Below are 17428 nucleotides of genomic sequence, written 5' to 3'. Positions count from 1 at the left end.
CATTGCTGTGGAATCTGAGCATAAGATTAAAGGTATGCTGCTAATGCAAGAGCCTGGAAGTGCAAGTGGCCTATATATATAATTTTAAAAACAACAAAAAACCTGAGGACATTGGCTGTTTGAAAATGTTTTGTAAGTTTTCATTGATAATAAACTCAGGGCTCACTTTAGAAGTACCAAATCTATACAAAAGGATACTGTCAAGTTGAAGACCTTTTAATATATGTGAAACATGAAGATGGTGCGATGCTAGTTTTGTTCTGGGTAAATTTAAACCGTTTATGAGGACTGTTTTTTAAACTTTTTGGCAGCGGTAAAGAAAATCCAATTGTGGATGGTGAATCATAATGCAAATAGCTCTGTGAACATCCCATGAGAAGAACCTACTGTCTGCTGATAAACTGTTGTAGTTACCAAACACCACTTTAACAAATAATGTGAACTACTTTTTTAAAGGTGACCCGTAAAGAGGAAAAAATGGATTCGAGCCCTCTTCTGCTACTTTGTGATGTATAAAGGTGGTCTGAAAAGTTCTTAATGGGTTTTTTTCATGCATTTTAGGAATATCAATTCTTATTGTGTCCATTTTTGTTGGAGGAATCACTGGATGAATCAGAAACGTAGATTGGTAACTTTCTTAGCCCATAATTGAAATGAGGTGATATACTGCCTCCTTAACACACAGCTTTTTTCCACCATTGTGTTAGCTCAAAGAAAGTTTTGAACAGTCTAACTAAAACTGAATGAGGAAGTTAAATCTACTCTCTCTCAAATCATCCATAGTCTTTCAGAGTAGACAGTAGTTGTATTACTAATGCAAAACAACCAGCAGGGGGAGAGGCAGAAAGAGGAATTAATGAAAATTTGCCAGGCCCATCTTTACACACAAGAAAAAAGCACAACCTGCTTGTTTTTTTCTTCACAGTTCCCTTTTAAATATACTGCCCTAACTTTCTTCTGTCATGTAAGCTCAGAATAGAAGTTTTGATAGGCGATGTAGGGACTTAGGGTGACCAGACAGCAAATGCAAAAAATCGGGACAGAGCTGGGGGGTAATAGGAGCCTATATAAGAAAAAGACCCAAAAATCGGGACTTTCCCTATCAAATTGGGACATCTGGTCACCGTACGTGGACTGAAGACAATTTTGTGTGGATACAAGCTCCATTTATAGATTATTTAGAATAGAATTTCAGCATTTCATTATGCAATAATGAAAATGTTGACTATAAAAAGGAACTTTTAACATTTCTCAATCCTCTTGTTTTGTGTAACATAACTGGAAAAACGAGCCATACGAGTTTATTTACAACCACACCAATAGCTATGACTGTGTTATCCTACATGATGTGGTGGCTTTTCAATGTTGCGTGGTTTAATGGAAAATAAAGCCCTAAATGTTAAAATTACCTCTGCAAGTAACTGTTACCATTTTGTAAGGAGGACTCGTGTTGGGAATACTGTTTCATACACGATAGCACTCCAAATATGATGTTATGTTAAAAGGGGTTTTTTCCGCTATGTAACAGAAAATAAGTGATTTTACAAATACCGTAGCACAGGATTTTTCACATAATAATGAAACTCCAGCTTTTGGAAGAAATTCTACAGCCTGGGAGGGGGGAAGGGTCAGGCTGAATGGTTGTGGTGCTCCTTTCTGGCCTTGGAATTTGTGAAGCCCTCTGTTCATTCCCTTAGTTCGTGGGATATGGGGAGAACAGGATTGCCCGCATTGCCCTCAACATGTTCATAGCAGCTCTGCATTAAGCTAATGTCTGTCATCAAATCAAAAGCTTCAGGGCTTCAGCCAGTCACTTGTAGTAGCTGTTTTTCCTCGGTCCACAATTGGCTAGGTGTATTCTGTTTGTCACCTTCCTGTGATGCTTCAGAGGTTGGCCATAGCTGGAGATGGGTCACTAAATGGGGTGGACCAGTGCTCTTTCAAGATATTTAGCTGATATGTCTTGCTTCCATGCTCAGGAGTCCTATGGCTCACCAGACTGGGAGTCATAAAGGATTTTTCCTCAAATCAGATTGGTACCTTTTACAGTATAGGGTGTGGTCTCCTGCTATCATCTGGGCATGTCTCACCTGATCAGTTCCCTGCCATTGCAGAGGTATCAGGCATGGGTGGCATCTCGGTCTCTTCTGTTCTCTGCCTGTGGCACACAACAGTTTAGTCTTCTGAGGACTGAAATGCTTTAGTCTAACTCAAGTTATTGAGTTCAATATAAGGATTTTGGGTGTAATTTAATGTCCTGTGCTATACAGGAGGTCAGACTAGATGATCTACTGGTTCCTTCTGGCCTTAAACTGTGACTCTCCAAGATAGCTACTGCTGTAGCAAAAGGAACAACTTCTATAAGGCCACGTCTACACTACCACCAGATTGGCGGGTAGTGATCGATCTATTGGAAATCGATTTATCGTGTCTACTGTAGACGTGACAAATTGATTCCCGAATGCTCTGTCGACTCCAGAACTCCACCAGGGCTAGAGGCAGAAGCAGAGTCGACGGGGGAGTGGTGGCTGTCGATCCTGCTCCGTGAGGATGCGAAGTAAGTGATTCTAAGTCTATCTAAGATATGTTGACTTCAGCTACGCTATTCTCGTAGCTGAAGTTGCATATCTTACATCAATTCCGCGCCCCCCCCCCCCAGTGTAGACCAGGCCTAAGCAGTGCAAGTACAGTATTGTTTCAATAGTGTCATAGTGGGGCACACTGATTTCAGGTATTACTCATGATTGCTGTGCAGATTCACATTTCTTCTTTCATCTTTCCCTAAGGGGAGTATGGTGTATATACCCATGTTATGATGGAAATCCACATGATAACTTGCATTTATATTGCTCCTTTTGCTATCTCACCTGCACTCTGCCCACTAATCCATCTCATGTGAGAGCTATTGACAGCATTCCAAAGCCCTGAGTAGCTTTCAGATAGCTGCCTTTAGTTTTTTTCACAATGATTTCACAAAAATGTCCCCTGGGTGTGTCTCCTATCTCTGTTCCCCCACTAAAATTGCATTGGTCTGACTCTGAAGACACGATAAGCAATATTCAGATCAGCAGCAGAGGACATGGTTAGGTTCTAATATCTCCTCTCTCGTATAAAAGGAGGGGATGGTTAAAACAATCAATGGACAGAAATCCACCTGGGAAGAGTAATAAACTCAAATCCTGAAATTCTGGCTCTATTGAAGGCAATGGGAGTTTCCTCATGGAGTTCAATGAGGCCAGGATGTGGCCCAAAAGGTTTATCTTCTTTCTTATCTATGGGTAAGGTCCTACTTAATTTGCAATATTGAAGAAATTGTGGATTCCTCAATACTAGGCTTCCACCGCAATTTTTATTTTAATTAGCTTACTTTGTACAGCTCACAATTTTGTGTACATTTTGAAGTTTGCAACACACTTTTTTCCTCATTAGTACAGTAGAACCCCATTAATCAGAGCTGATAGCAGCTGGGGCTCAGGCTGTCAGTCCCACACATTAATGACTGTAATATAGGTGCAGAAAAATGTAGGGTTATCAAAAATTTACCAGGTATAACATAATACTTATGTGCTTATATTGTTCAGCAAATTTTTCTTAAATAGATCTTCTGTGGCTTTTCCAAATTACTGCAATTAATAAAGATCCATTATTGCTTTTCCATGATCTTCCATGTCTTGTCCGCAATTCAGCTACAATTATGTAACCATCATCCCACAACTTAAGTAGGGCCTTATCTATGGGATATTTAATGGGTTGCTCTTAGGTCTCACAACTGATGAGCCTTCTTTGTATCGATTGGGGAGACCTATCTTATAGATTTTGTGGTCTCTATGGTTTTGAGTTAGAAAAATTATTTTGTAATAGTGCATAATAGTAGAGTGAAGATGAGTGCTGTTATGAATTTGTTTGCTATTGTGTAGGTATAACATGACAGATTCATGGAAAGGAGCTGGAGAGGTCATCTAATCAACCCCCCCGTGCTGAGGAATGACCAGGATAGGTACTGTGTTTGCCCTTCTCCATGAGTTCTCAACTATAATCACAAATGGTTTCAAGATTGCTTTAGCTAGTTCCTTAAGTACCCCACTGTAAATTTCATCAGTCCCTGCTGACTTTAATGCATCTGGGATAAAAATGGTTATTTATAACTTTGGAAAACAGGGGTTTCGCTTCTCATCACCTGTTCTAGCCCTGTAACAGGAAATAGACTAGTTTTGGCAAATCATGAGATATCCGACTTTGAAACTGCAACATTAATTTTACATATAAGCTTTTTTAGACTTTTCATAAGATTCGTATCATTCCACTTGTATAGCTGGACTCAATGAAACTAAGAGTGCCTAGCTTTACAGGAGGAGGGATGGGGGAAAAGTACAAATGTCCCTTTAAAATGTTTCAAAATAAAATAAGTCAAAGTATGCAATGTAGTATAAAGTGTTATTAGCTTTGCCTGCATAACTCATGTAGCTTTTCCACTCTTCAGGAATGTGACAGGCTCAATTCATGCCTGTAAAACCTTAATACTACACTGCCAACATCACATGTCTTTTTGTGGGGGGGGGGGGGGAGTAGGAGAGCAGGGTGCATGGGGATGTGCTGTGTTTATGATGTGTCTAGGCTATCATGAAGGATTTCCTAAACAGGCTGACATCCTTGTTAATTTCCGTGAGGGGAGGGGTTGCACTTATTTTCCTTTTTTAAAAAAAAAAATACTTCAAACTTAAAATAGGGATTTTTCATGCACATATCTTGAACTCCTTTAAAGTGGAAGGTGAATACCATTCCCCAGGCTCTCCTTAGAACAATGGAGCCCAACTTTCTTAGGTAACTGTCCCAGTTCAGCAGACTTAGACCTTGCCTAGGCCTACATCTTGCTCGGCTCTAAACCCCAGGTGCACATTCAGAGTAGCTGCACTCCATTGTGAGTTGAAGTGTGAACAGTTGAAGCGGCAGCTCGGTGAACTGGGGACTAGCAGAGTTTATCATTAATGTAGGGAGGATAAACCTCTGGTACCAGTTAAAAGGACCTGGAGTGAAATCCTGGCCCCACTGAATTCAATGGCAATTATTGGGCCATTGATGTTAACGGGGGCAGGACCTTGGTCTACGACAAGCCATGTTGATACATGTGTCAGTAGTTAGAAATCCTGTTATATTATCATATGATGCTGGTCTTGTTTGTTTTAAAATGCTAAAATTCGCTTAAGTGTCTGAGTTGTCCTTCCCTTCCTCTCTTAATCTGCTCTCCAGTGATGTTTTAGTGTTAGGAAAAAAGATTGCAATTGCAGAGCAACAGTGAGGTGGAGTTTAAATTGGAATCCCTTCATCTAAAGCAACTTTGACTTCGGTCTCTTGATTTCTTATGATAGTAACATCATTTTTGTAACAGCCTATGGGGGTGCATCTTACAGCAAAATCTTCTGACAGGGTCCAATCCTCTGCTTTGGTCAAAGGCTGACTAAATGGGCTTGACAGTAGGATGTTTAGCCTTGGCAAGGGACACAATCCTCCACAAAGTTGTGGAGTGGCAGCAATGCTGCTCCATGGCTGCTACTTCCTCTGAAGGCACCAGTCGTTCATGTTGCAGCCATCCCATCCCCATGTTGGAGTGGGCCGAAAGAGCCACTACTGTTGTCTCCCAAAACCATCTGTATGCTATGTTGGAGGGAGCTCATGTAAAGCCCCGCTCCACAGTCCGTATGTGGTATGTAGCGTGATCCTGTCATGTACGTTAACTATGATTGGTCTGCTGCTGGTTGGGCCATAGTGAAATAATTTCACCCCAAACACTTTCACCGGGCACATCATCAGGACTGAATTTTGCACAGTGTTAGGATTTTCGTTCTGCTTCCTTGTATTCAAAGTCTCTGCACAGCTTCCACTGTTTCATCTTTCTCTATCACGCAGCAGAGAATGGAAAAATGGGATCAGTTCAAAAGAAAAATACATATTTTAGTTGTACCATCTGCATGGGCAGGAGGAGCAGCATCACACAGATTGAGAAGTAAAGCAAAGCATGGAATGTATAGGTTTTTTTCTGCACTTATCTGTTACTAAGCCTCTTTCAGCCAAATGTTATTGTTTCCTTGGTAACTTCAAAGGGGGGAAAAAATCAGACACACTAAATGTGCAAAATAGTGAATTCACTGTATGTGGTATATCAAATTGTATCAAATTCAGCCTTACTGTGTGTAGGTCTATAGATGTCACGCCCATTGCAGTTACACCAGGGCTGAGTCTGGCCACAAATGCGGTGCGTGTGTGTGTGTGTGTGGGTGCTATATGTTATGCATTATTATGTGTTTCTGGTGGTTGATGCTGTGCAAATATAAAGACTTGTCTACATTGAACAGCAATGCACGCTAGAAGGGTATGATTGCTAAAGTGTACCACTGGGTTGCATGCTAACTGGCCTGTGTAGCTGTGGCTGGCATGAGGTAAAAGTTCTCTAGTGCACATTAATGTAGCACCGTTTGGTGCGTGTTAGAAATTAAACCCTTCTAGTGTGCATTGCTGGTTCCGTATGGGCAGGCCCTTAGTCCCCTGTCACAAACAACTTGCCATCTAGAACACACATATGAGCAAAAATGGTAGCACAAAGGGGTATGAAATACCAGAAGTGGGGTCAGGAAGGAGAATGGCTATGTCTCAGTAAATAATTTCCTCCCTCCCACCTGCTTTTATTAAATAATATAATCGCTCTAAAAGCCCTTCACCCTTGTTAGTAGAAGTGCCATACAGAGCTGGATTAAGGTGTAGGCAGCATAGCCCGACAACTAAGGTCCTAATTCCTGGAATCACGTGGATACATCAGCGTCTTCTCAGTTTCATTATTATTTTTTTTAATGAAAGTCTGTAGCCCTCATGGTTGTGAGGAAAAGCTTGCAAACCTGACCCAGTTGTAACCCGTGCAGTGATGCGTGAGTTGGCAAAAATCCTCCAGCAATAACTTTGAAAGGGGAGAACTGCCCATGCATCTTGGTGGTGGTGGTAACTGCACAGCCTGCTGTGCCTGCTAGAGGGCTGCATGTGGCAGGAAGAGAGGAATGCAGTGGGCCCAGCCTACCCACTCAAGCAGATATGGCCCCAGATGCTAAGGTAAACCTTAGGAGGTGGACCTGCTGCCACTCCCAGAGGGGCGAGGGGGCCTGCACCCTGTTGCCCTTGCCTCTCCGGATGGGATTGGTAGCTGGAGCCATGGGGGCGCGCAGGCAAGGCATGGCATGGGTGTCTAGGGTCCCTGGACTGCCTTAATCCATCTCTGATGGCTGTTCCCTGTAGGTGTTTGTTTGGAGGAGGATCTTCAGGCAGGAGTTAAATTCTGAATGGGTTAGTGTCCTTGTTATAACCACTGTATTTGTAAACTGACCTAAATACAGTCTGTCCTTCTAAGCCCTCTGCTACCCCAACCAGCCCAGCATGGCCGGAGCATGAGAGGCCCCACTTCACAGCAGGGCAGCAATCCGGACTTTGTCAGAGCCAAAGATCAGTGCACTGAGACAGACGTTCCTTCTCCCTGCTGCCAGCCCTCTCCATTTACACCAAAGGCCCAACAGCTCAAGCACCTCAGCTAGTTGCAAGTGCCATAATATGTCAGAGGGAATGCCTAAGGTAACCTGGTCCGTCATCACCTGTTCCTCAGTTAAAATGCACGCTACAGATGTTCTACCATCGTCATGCGGACTCAGAACCTTTAAAAGACGGGAATCTGAATAAAGCATTTGACCTAAGCCAAGTCTCTCTCTCTCTCTGCCTTCACTTCCACGTTACACACCAGCAGGAGCTCCACTGCCATTTTCTTGGGGTTACTTCCAACTGCCCTAGCCTGCCACAAAGTACTGTCTTGTGACCCCTCCCGGCCTTCCTCATCCCTCCCCTCCCCCAGCATGCTTCCTGGCCAGCTGCCTCCTTGCACAGAATATCTCCAAGCTGCACTCAGCACCTGGTGTGGTGTGTTTTTTTTTTTTTTGGTTTTTTTTTTGCATACATGCTGCTTCCCCGCTACTAGTTCCACCTATGATGGCATAGTTCCTCATAGCAGTAGGCGGAACTAAGCTGCAGTGGGAGAGACCAGGGAAAATGGGGGTATTCCTAGCAGAGAGAAACCCAGGTCAGTCAGTACTCCCTGCAAGCAAGTCTTCTGTCACCCTGATTTCCCAGCAGCCGGAAACCACCCACTTTCAATCTTCCTTGTGGTTCTGCAAAACCCTTAGGAACTGGCTAGTTCCCAAGGTTGAGCTAGTATCCTAAGGGTTAACAGCATCCCGTCTTTGCTACACAATGGCTACTGCCTGGCACTACTGTGTTAGAAATCTTGTTCAGGGGATTTGCTTTCTAGTTACTTCTGACTACTCAGACTACTGCTAAATGCAATTAGCTAGAAAGCTGATAGCGAATGGAACAAGAATAACTTCTGGTTTTACTGTGTTGTGATATGAAATTTTTTATTCCAAGTATTTATACAAGCTGTTAGCTTCAGGACTGGAGTCAGGGGTTACATTCTCTGTTAAATGTGAGATGAGCTCATGAGATAAAACACGTATGCTGTGTAATGGATAATAAGGCAGCTGCCTTCTTGTTGTTGACACTCTGCTTAAGCATTTGAATATGGAAACCTTTTGTGATAGATTGCTGCATCTGTTGTCTTATGTTCTGAATGACTCTTGCACCATAAATAATTTATTTTGATTGTATAATTGGCAGCATAATGCAAAAGAAAAACTTAAGTGATGCTTTAGGAGATCACAAGATATATCTCTCAAAATCTTACTTATATCCAGGCTAACTTGAATGGATTTTAAGCCCCCTCATATGTACTGAAAAACAAGAGGTGATCTGTAAACAGTGTGCCTAGAGGGACACTCCAGAGATCAGTGCTAGGTCTTATTCAATAAAGGAAGAGGGGATATACTAGACCATTAATCAAATTCACAGTTATCAAATCAGAAGGTGTTGCAAAAGATATAGTGCAAAAGAACAGAGAGAGACCAGAGGAACTGTATTGGCAAGAAAGAACTGAAGGTTTTTCACCTGGGGAGAAAAAAAAGGCATGCTGTTACATTTGAAGAAAACCAATAGGAAACACAGATATTCAGTCTGAGGGGACTGACAACAATATTTAATTTTTAATGAATAGTTTAACATTTGTCATTCATAGATTTCAAAGTACTTTTTAAAGAGAGAGCTTCTTTTTAAAGATGGTATAACTGAGACACAGAGGGGTTATGGGACTTGCCCAAGATCACACAGGAAGCCTGTGGCAGGGCCAGAAATTGAACTGAGGATGTCTGAATTCCAGTCCAGTCCCATTATGAGGCAAATTCATTATTGTGTCCTTTAAAACTGAACTGCGCAATGCACTAGAGAATGAATTATGGGGAAGAATCCTGCATTAGCTGATGATCTAATACAGGGGTGGGCAAACTTTTTGGGCAGAGAGCCACATCTGGGTGGGGAAATTGTATGCAGGCTGGGGCCAGGGATTGGGATGTGGGAGGGAGTGCAGGGTGTGGTGTGCAGGAACAGGCTCAGGGCAAGGGATTGGGGCAGAGGAGGGATGCGGGGTGTATGAGGGGGCTCAGGGCAGGGAGTTGAGGTGCAGGCAGGGAGTTGGGGCGGGGTGCAGGAGGGGTTTGGGCTCTGGGGTGGGGCTTACCTTTAGGGCTTACCTAAAGCGGCTCCGGGGTGGCAGCACTGCACACCGAGGCCGGGGCAGGTTCCCTGCCTGCCCTGGCTCCATGCCGTGCCGCTCTGGGAAGCGGCTGGAACCGTGGCCCCTGGGGTGAGGGTGGGGCACAGGGCTCTGTGCACTGCCCTTGCCATGCCTCCAGGTACTTCCCCCGAAGCTCCCATTGGCTGTGGTTCCCTGTTCCTGGCCAATAGGAGCTGTGAGGGGAGGTGCCTGGAGGCAAGGGCAATGCACAAAGCCTTCTGGCACACACACCCCACCCCGGGGCTCCAGGGACATGGTGCCGGCCGCTTCTGAGAGCGGTGTGGGGCTGCGGCACCCCGGGAGCAATCCTGCAGGCTGAATCCAAAGTCCTGAGAGGCCCCGGGCCGTAGTTTGCCCAACCCTGATCTAATAGGACTCTTTCATCTCTAATTTCTATGATTCAGTATGTTTGTTTTGGCAAAGTCTAGAGTGATATTATAGGATGTTTCTGTGGTATTTTCCAGATTGTGTCTCCTGGAATTTAATATTGTAGCAACTGCATCCTTAGTAGATTAAAAGTAACTGTAACTCAGGAAATAAATCATTTGCCTGTTTAAAAATATTGAAAACTGATAGTTAAAAATGTATCTGTTTTAAAAAAAAAAAAGTTTAATCTTGTATTTGTCAGCCAACCCAGTATTCTAGTGTTACTAGATATTCTTCTGAATATACAGGATAAAATGTAAGAATTAATCAGGTCCTGAATTAGATGCTTACTTTTCCTATCAGTGTGTGGGAAGGCTTACACAAGGAGCTTCCATTAATTCCAGTGTAAGTTATAGATTTTTCTGTAGCATCCCAGTCATGAATGTGAGACTAGCCCCAGGAGCTCTGGCTATTGTAAGCTGTAAGATGCCAAGGGTTTCATTTCCATCACATTACACTCACCTGGATGGAAGAGCTATGGGGTGTGGCTGATGGCCTAGTGGCTAGACTCTTGTATTGCTATGTAGGGGACAGAGTTCCAGTTCGTAGCTCACCAGTTGGGGTGTGCTTTGGCAGCCCATCCTAGTAGCTAGTTCTGCATAGCCATCTGGGCAGTGGGGAGCTATGCTTAAGATCCTGATCCCAGCAGGTTTGAAGTCTTTGTAAGGACTGCGTCTTTGCATAATAGTTAGCATTCTATGCCACCCTATAGTATTTCCCAACTGAGGTCCTAGTATGCAGCTGTCACTATATCAAGTGTAGTTAGTGCTGTATAGTATCATGCAAGAGCTTGTCTACACTTGAAAATTAGTTCAGATTAAAGCAGAGTGCGAATTTTGGAAGTGTATTAAGCTAAACTGAAAAAGGCACTTTTATTCTAAACTAAGAGTGTCCACATGGGGAGCCGTTCCTCCACAGCTGTTCTGGTTTATTTATTCATGAAGTCAAGCCCTGAGTAATGCAGGCTTTATTCTCATTTTGTATTTTACTAGTCTGGACATACTGTGGTTGTCTCCTAGAGCCTGATACTACTGTGTGGGAAAACTCCAGTTCTATGTCAGGTATATACTAAGACATACCTAGACAAAGGCTGGTCTAAGTAGATAATAAGTACTTGTGACACCTTAGAGACTAACAAATAAGCTTATGCTCAAATAAATTGGTTAGTCTCTAAGGTGCCACAAGTACTCCTTTTCTTTTTGCGGATACAGACTAACATGGCTGCTACTCTGAAACCTAAGTAGATAATGTTCTTTGCTGTAATATGTGGCAGCGGGGCTTGAAGAGAGCACTCACTCTCCCTTTCTGGGGAAACCATTCTGGCAATATATTTGCAACCCAAATAACTAATCCATGCACCGGTCCTCAATTGAAAGTTCTGTCCAAGAAAGTGGCTCTCAGTGGTGATATGACATTTTGCAGCTAATGCTAGTTCATTATTTTGAAAATTGTGTTCTCTAAAAAGTCATTTCTTTTCCTTGATATTTTAGATTTGTACTGTAATTCACTGCCTGTCCCCATCTTTTTTTTTTTTTAAACTCTGTAAAAGGAAAGGTTGCTGAGGCTCATCTGTCCCTCTGACCACTACCCCATGCTGCTCATATACGTGGACACTAATGATACTGCCGGGTGTGACAATGAGCAGATCAGAAGTGCTGCAGGGCTCTGGGAACAAGGGTGAAGAAGTCCTTGTCTATCCTCCCAATTGAGGTAAGGGCCCAGGAGGAGATATGAATGCATGGATGCACAGATGGTGTCAACAGGAGGGCTTCGGGTAGGTCTGGGAAGGTGCATGATGCACACATCTTCAGGAACATTGACCTGTACAGAAAGCTGCAAGCAGGGACTTTCATTCCTAACCAGAAGATTACAGTGTGGGGTGTTGAAATGCCCCTAGTGATTCTGGGGGACCCTACGTACCCCTTATACCCATGGCTCATGGAACCTTACACGGGACACCTGGACAGCAGTAAGGAGCAGTTCAACAACAGGCTCAGTAGGTGCCGGATGACAGCGGAATGTGCCTTTGGCAGATTAAAGGTGCACTGGCGATGCCTTTATGGCAGACTGGACCTCATTGAGGATAATATTCGTATGCTCATAGCCGCATGCTGTACGTTGCATAATCTCTGTGAAGCTAAGGATGAAAGGTTTGCTCAGGTGTGGAGTTCTGAGACAGACTGCTTGGCTGCTGATTTTGAACAGCCAGATACTAGAGCGGTCAGAGAAGCCCAGAGGGGAGCTATTTGAATCCCCGCCCCCCCCCACACTCCCTACTGTTCCTCAGATGTTCTTGTTAACTGCTGGAAATGGCCCACCTTGATTATCACTACAAAAGGTTTTCTTTCTCCTCGCCCCCCCGCTCTCCTGCTGGTAACAGCTCATCTTAAGTGATCACTCTCCTTACAGTGTGTATGATAACGCCCATTTTTTCGTGTTCTATGTGTATATAAATCTCCTCACTGTATTTTCCACTGAATGCATCCAATGAAGTGAGCTTTAGCTCATGAAAGCTTATGCTCAAATAAATTGGTTAGTCTCTAAGGTGCCACAAGTACTCCTTTTTCTATTTGTACTGTGTGACTTTTACAGGGGATTCATTATATGGATAATTCTGCCCAGCATGCCCCCATCCAACATTGGCATGCCCACTATTCCTGGCACAGATCCTGACTCCACTGTGGACTTGCTCAGGGGTATAGGTAAAAGAGGTAGGGAGGTAATATTATCTCAGATGTGGCTGACCTCCCTTCCAGATGGGAGGAATGAAATCCATGCACTGAAGGCCTCGTCAGAATATGGCTAGGCCCAATGATCTGGCCTGTAATGTATTTGATCCCGGGATCTAAAAGCACTCTACAGATGCTCCCTACATATATTTGCATGAAGTTAACTGATTCCATGAACTTTGGCCAAATTCTGATTTCAGAACTGATGTAACTGGAATAACTGATTGGTGTCAGTGGAGTTACTCCAGATTTGCACTGGTCTGCGATCAGACTTTCACTCATTGTCTCTGCTGACATGGAAACAAATTACTAAAACAAAACCTGATGTAATTGAACACTGTTGTTTAACTCCGTGAAACTCATGTCAGCGTCACATCATTAGGTTAAGTTTAATTTTCAATTAAAATTCCAAAATCAATTGTGTTAAATCAGATAATTTCTTACTAAACATTTAAATATGCTGATTGTGGCCTGAAGAGTAGTAGGAAACAATGAGGTTCATCACTAATGAAAAGATTCACAGTTTCTAAGACAAGCTTTCTTCTTAATTGAAAGTAACCATTTGGTACGTGGTGACAGTGCTTTCTTTCTGCATGCTACAGCAGTAACCGAACGTGCATTTTGTTGCTGCTATGTATAAAACAGCAGACAGCCAAGCATGATGGAGGTTGGCTTATTGAAGGGACAGAGTGCTGATGCTATCTTTTCCAGAGGCAGGGAAATTCTGCAGCTGTCTCTGTCCATCTACTATCATAACTGTGTTTTAAAAAAAGACCATGAAGTAATCTGCAGTTTAGTCTCCCAAGTAATAATTTTCAAGGAAATGAACTGAAAGATTGCTGGATTCGTTCAGATGAAAGCAGTCCAGTGAGCATAGTTGTAATTCCCCCTGCAAAGGCCTTCCATGCTTTTCATATATATAACACATGAACTGACTGGAGATACTTTTGACAGATGAAAGAAGAGACACCAAGAAAGATCAGTAACTTACTTTGTACAGTGTAAGACTGGAAGATTTGCAGTCTCATCTTTGTGCGTGTGAGAAAGGAGAGACATGGGGGCAATTAGAGGGCAGTCTGATCTGTATCGTCATGGAAGCAAGAGGAAGCAGACTAATTTACTTGTAATCCCTTAACTTGGGTCTTAAATACATTTGCAGTTTTGTGAAATACAGTGTGCAGCACGAAAAGAGTGAAGAAAATAAATTAAGTTAAACAGTGTACATTAGAGACCGAGTCTCTGCTATGCCTCTTACTTATGTTGATTTGTCAGATTCTTTAGATTAAACCATTCAGGCAAAACTCCCTGTCATTACACAAAGTAAAACTATTTCCCCATGTTTATTTCCCCCCCACTACTGTTCCTCACATGTTCTTGTCAACTGCTGGAAATGGCCCACCTTGATTATCACTACAAAAGGTTTTTTTCCTCTCCCCCTGGTAATAGCTCACCTTAACTGATCACTCTCATTATAGTGTGTATGGTAACACCCATTGTTTCATGTTTCCTGGGTATATAAAATTTTCCTACTGTTTTCCACTACAATTTTCCACTACATGCATCTGATGAAGTGGATTTTAGCCCATGAAAGCTTATGCTCAAATAAATTTGTTAGTCTCTAAGGTGCCACAAGTATTCCTGTTCTTTTTATTTAAATCAATGTCTTTCTGGTGTGAATGTCAAAAGCTTAGCAGAGAAGTTAGCCCTTAGGTTATACTGATTTACAACAGATATGGATCGGCCCTTAGTGTTTAGCTAGAGTATCCCAGCTAGCAGAAATAAAACTGATGATGCATGCTGGGAGATGTAGTTCTCTTGTGAATGCTACATTCCTCATTATAATGAAACCTGATCTTCCTAATTTTAGCAAGTGGAGTAGGTGTATGGTTAAGTATCCAGAGCCACCAAAGAGTTTAGCCATTAGAGCCATCAGAGATCGTTCATGGTTGATTAATGCTGCTACTCAAATACTGCAGAATAATAACTCTGGGTAGCTATTGTTGCTGATGGCCTCTCATAGAGCACTCTGTCATTGGGAGCTATTTTTACACTTTATTGACATCTTAATAACAAGCTAGTAGTCTCAATCTTAAGACTACTGCACCTAGAATAATATCCTATTTTCAGAACTACATTAAAATAAATGAGAAGTACCAAGCATGTTATAGTTTTTTCCCATGCTGGCTTTTTAAGTTGGCAACTAGTTTAACATACCATTTACAATCAATATAATTTAAAGAGCAGAGTTCTATAAATGTCTAAAAATGGGTTTGGAATGAGGGGAAATATAGACAAGACTTATATATAGTAGTTTTTAAGGAAGGCAGTTTCGCAATCAGTTACCAGTGGGCAATTCCAGAAGGATGTGCATTTTCATCCCATTGAGCATTGCTATGTTCGGTTGGGCTATGTAGGTTGTAAAGGCATTTAGCCAGTTGGCCTGACCATAAGCTGTGTGCTGATAACATGCTAGCTACAAATCTTGGCTAACTGTGGAGAGAAATCCAACTCAGTTCAGTCAACTACTGTTAAAGTGTTGTTGGAGGATGTTGCATTTAATGGTTATTGTGAATAAAGCTGTGTCCTTTAATACCAATTGGTTGGCTGTCACCCCTAGGACTAAGCAGGTTAGAGACAAATGAATTGGATATTGAGTAGCTGACAGGAAGTCTCAGTCAGACAACTGCAGTCATGGCCAACTAGCATTGAGCCTCGTCTCAAATATTTATCTCATGTTCCTGCAAATTCTCATGTTTCTCCCAGATGATTCCTTCAAGGCATGCTTCTTAAGTGTGTCCCCCCCCCCTTTTCAGCCACCTTGCTGCTTTTGGAATGAGTCTTGCATCTATCAGAAGCAAAGCAGCTAAGAAGGAGAATGAACAAGTGGCACTGTGGTGCCTCGTGAGATCTTTTTGAAGGAACCATACATGAATATGTGGGAAACATGAAAAAACTGGATGTTAAAGAGAAGATAAGTAGCACTTCCCTTCCTCCACAGTTGAACTATATATTGGTGATAATTCTCTAATTCAAACTCAACATCTTCATTTCTAGTCCATTTAAAGTTTGTGAAGGAAACAAGTAGCCTTCTGTGAAAGGATTGGGAGCATAAGGTCTAAAGTTGACTTACAAAGTTTGGTTTATTTCCTCATACCCACTTTGACGTTACTGAGAGTTATCTATGTCCATCAATGTGAGTTACATGTTCACTTGGAAGGCAGAAGAGATGCCTCAAATGACTGCAAAAACATGACTAATTAGGGTAATCTCTGCTGAAGGCAAAAGCATATTTCTCCCTAGTAATTTATGGTGGGGAATGATTTTACCTCATAGTTGTATTTATCCCTCTATTGATCTACTAGGGCACTGTGGAATGTCTGCAAAGCTATCCAAAGACACATAAAACTTGTCTACTGCCAAGTTTTTTTTTTACATACACTGGGTCTGATCCTGAGAATTGCTAAACACACTTAACTGGGGCTGGGTTTTGAATTAATCTGATTGGTTTGTGATTTCTCATGATGCTATGCACAACTCATGATTATGGAACCAGAGGAAACCTGACTGAGACTTATTTCCATTTTAAGGTTTTGGTCTGTGCAGAATTCACAGTGAAAGTTTGGGGCATGGATCCACAAGTCTTGATACCAAGGACAGGTTTGCTGGAACCTTGCAAAATGAAATCGACAAGTTTGACACAGTTCAGGTTGGTCTCTGCTGCTGGTCACATTTTGGCTTCTTGTGTGGGGTGGAGTGAAGGGGAGAAACAGCACAGGAGTCCTCCTCCTACACACCTAGGCAGGAGATAACCACAACCTGGTGCTTACTGATTCCTGAGGTCAAGGTCGGAGGCATGTTATAGCTTCCAATAGCACGAGGCACCCTAAAGGATGGCATATCCCTAGCCCCAGTCCCAGCCTTGTCCATACCCACCTAATTTAAAGGCTGTAGTAATTACCTGCCAATAGTCCATTCCCCATATGACCCTGAAGGTCTCCTGCCACTGCAGTCAGAATATGTTTGGGATCTGATGCCGGGGCTGTGCACTTCTGTAACTTTGTTACAACACGTGCCTGTGGTTTTGAAAGCCACAATATTGACATGTATATTCATGCACAAGATAAAATTTTGAGAAACTCTTCCCAGCAGCGAAAATTAGGGCAAAGTTCTCCTCTCCCATCTGACCTGTGCATCTCTTATCCACAAATTGGCTCCCCAGTGTTTGATCTGCATGCATTTCACATGGAGAATAGAATGTGAGATCCAGACTGTGGGTAAGACTAATATTTTATAAGAAAACTGCAGTGCTAATATCACAGTAAAGAAGAAAGGAGAATTTCAAAATCATACTTCAGACCAGATCTTATTTTCCTCTAAAGAAACATTAATCCTTGCTTGGTACGATCATTACATCACTGCTTATTTTAAGCACTATTGTGTGTGTTTCTGGAGATGGATTGAAATGATCCTTTCTTTGTAGATCTGCCAATATCTACTTATATGACTGTTACATAAAAATATAAGAACATAAGGCCATCCTACTGGGTGAGATCAATGGCCCATG

Source organism: Lepidochelys olivacea (assembly GCF_965140295.1).
Source record: "Lepidochelys olivacea isolate rLepOli2 genome assembly, chromosome: 11".
Taxonomy (NCBI): domain Eukaryota; kingdom Metazoa; phylum Chordata; order Testudines; family Cheloniidae; genus Lepidochelys; species Lepidochelys olivacea.
The sequence above is the reverse complement of the archived record's forward strand: the minus strand, read 5'-3'. Positions refer to the sequence as shown.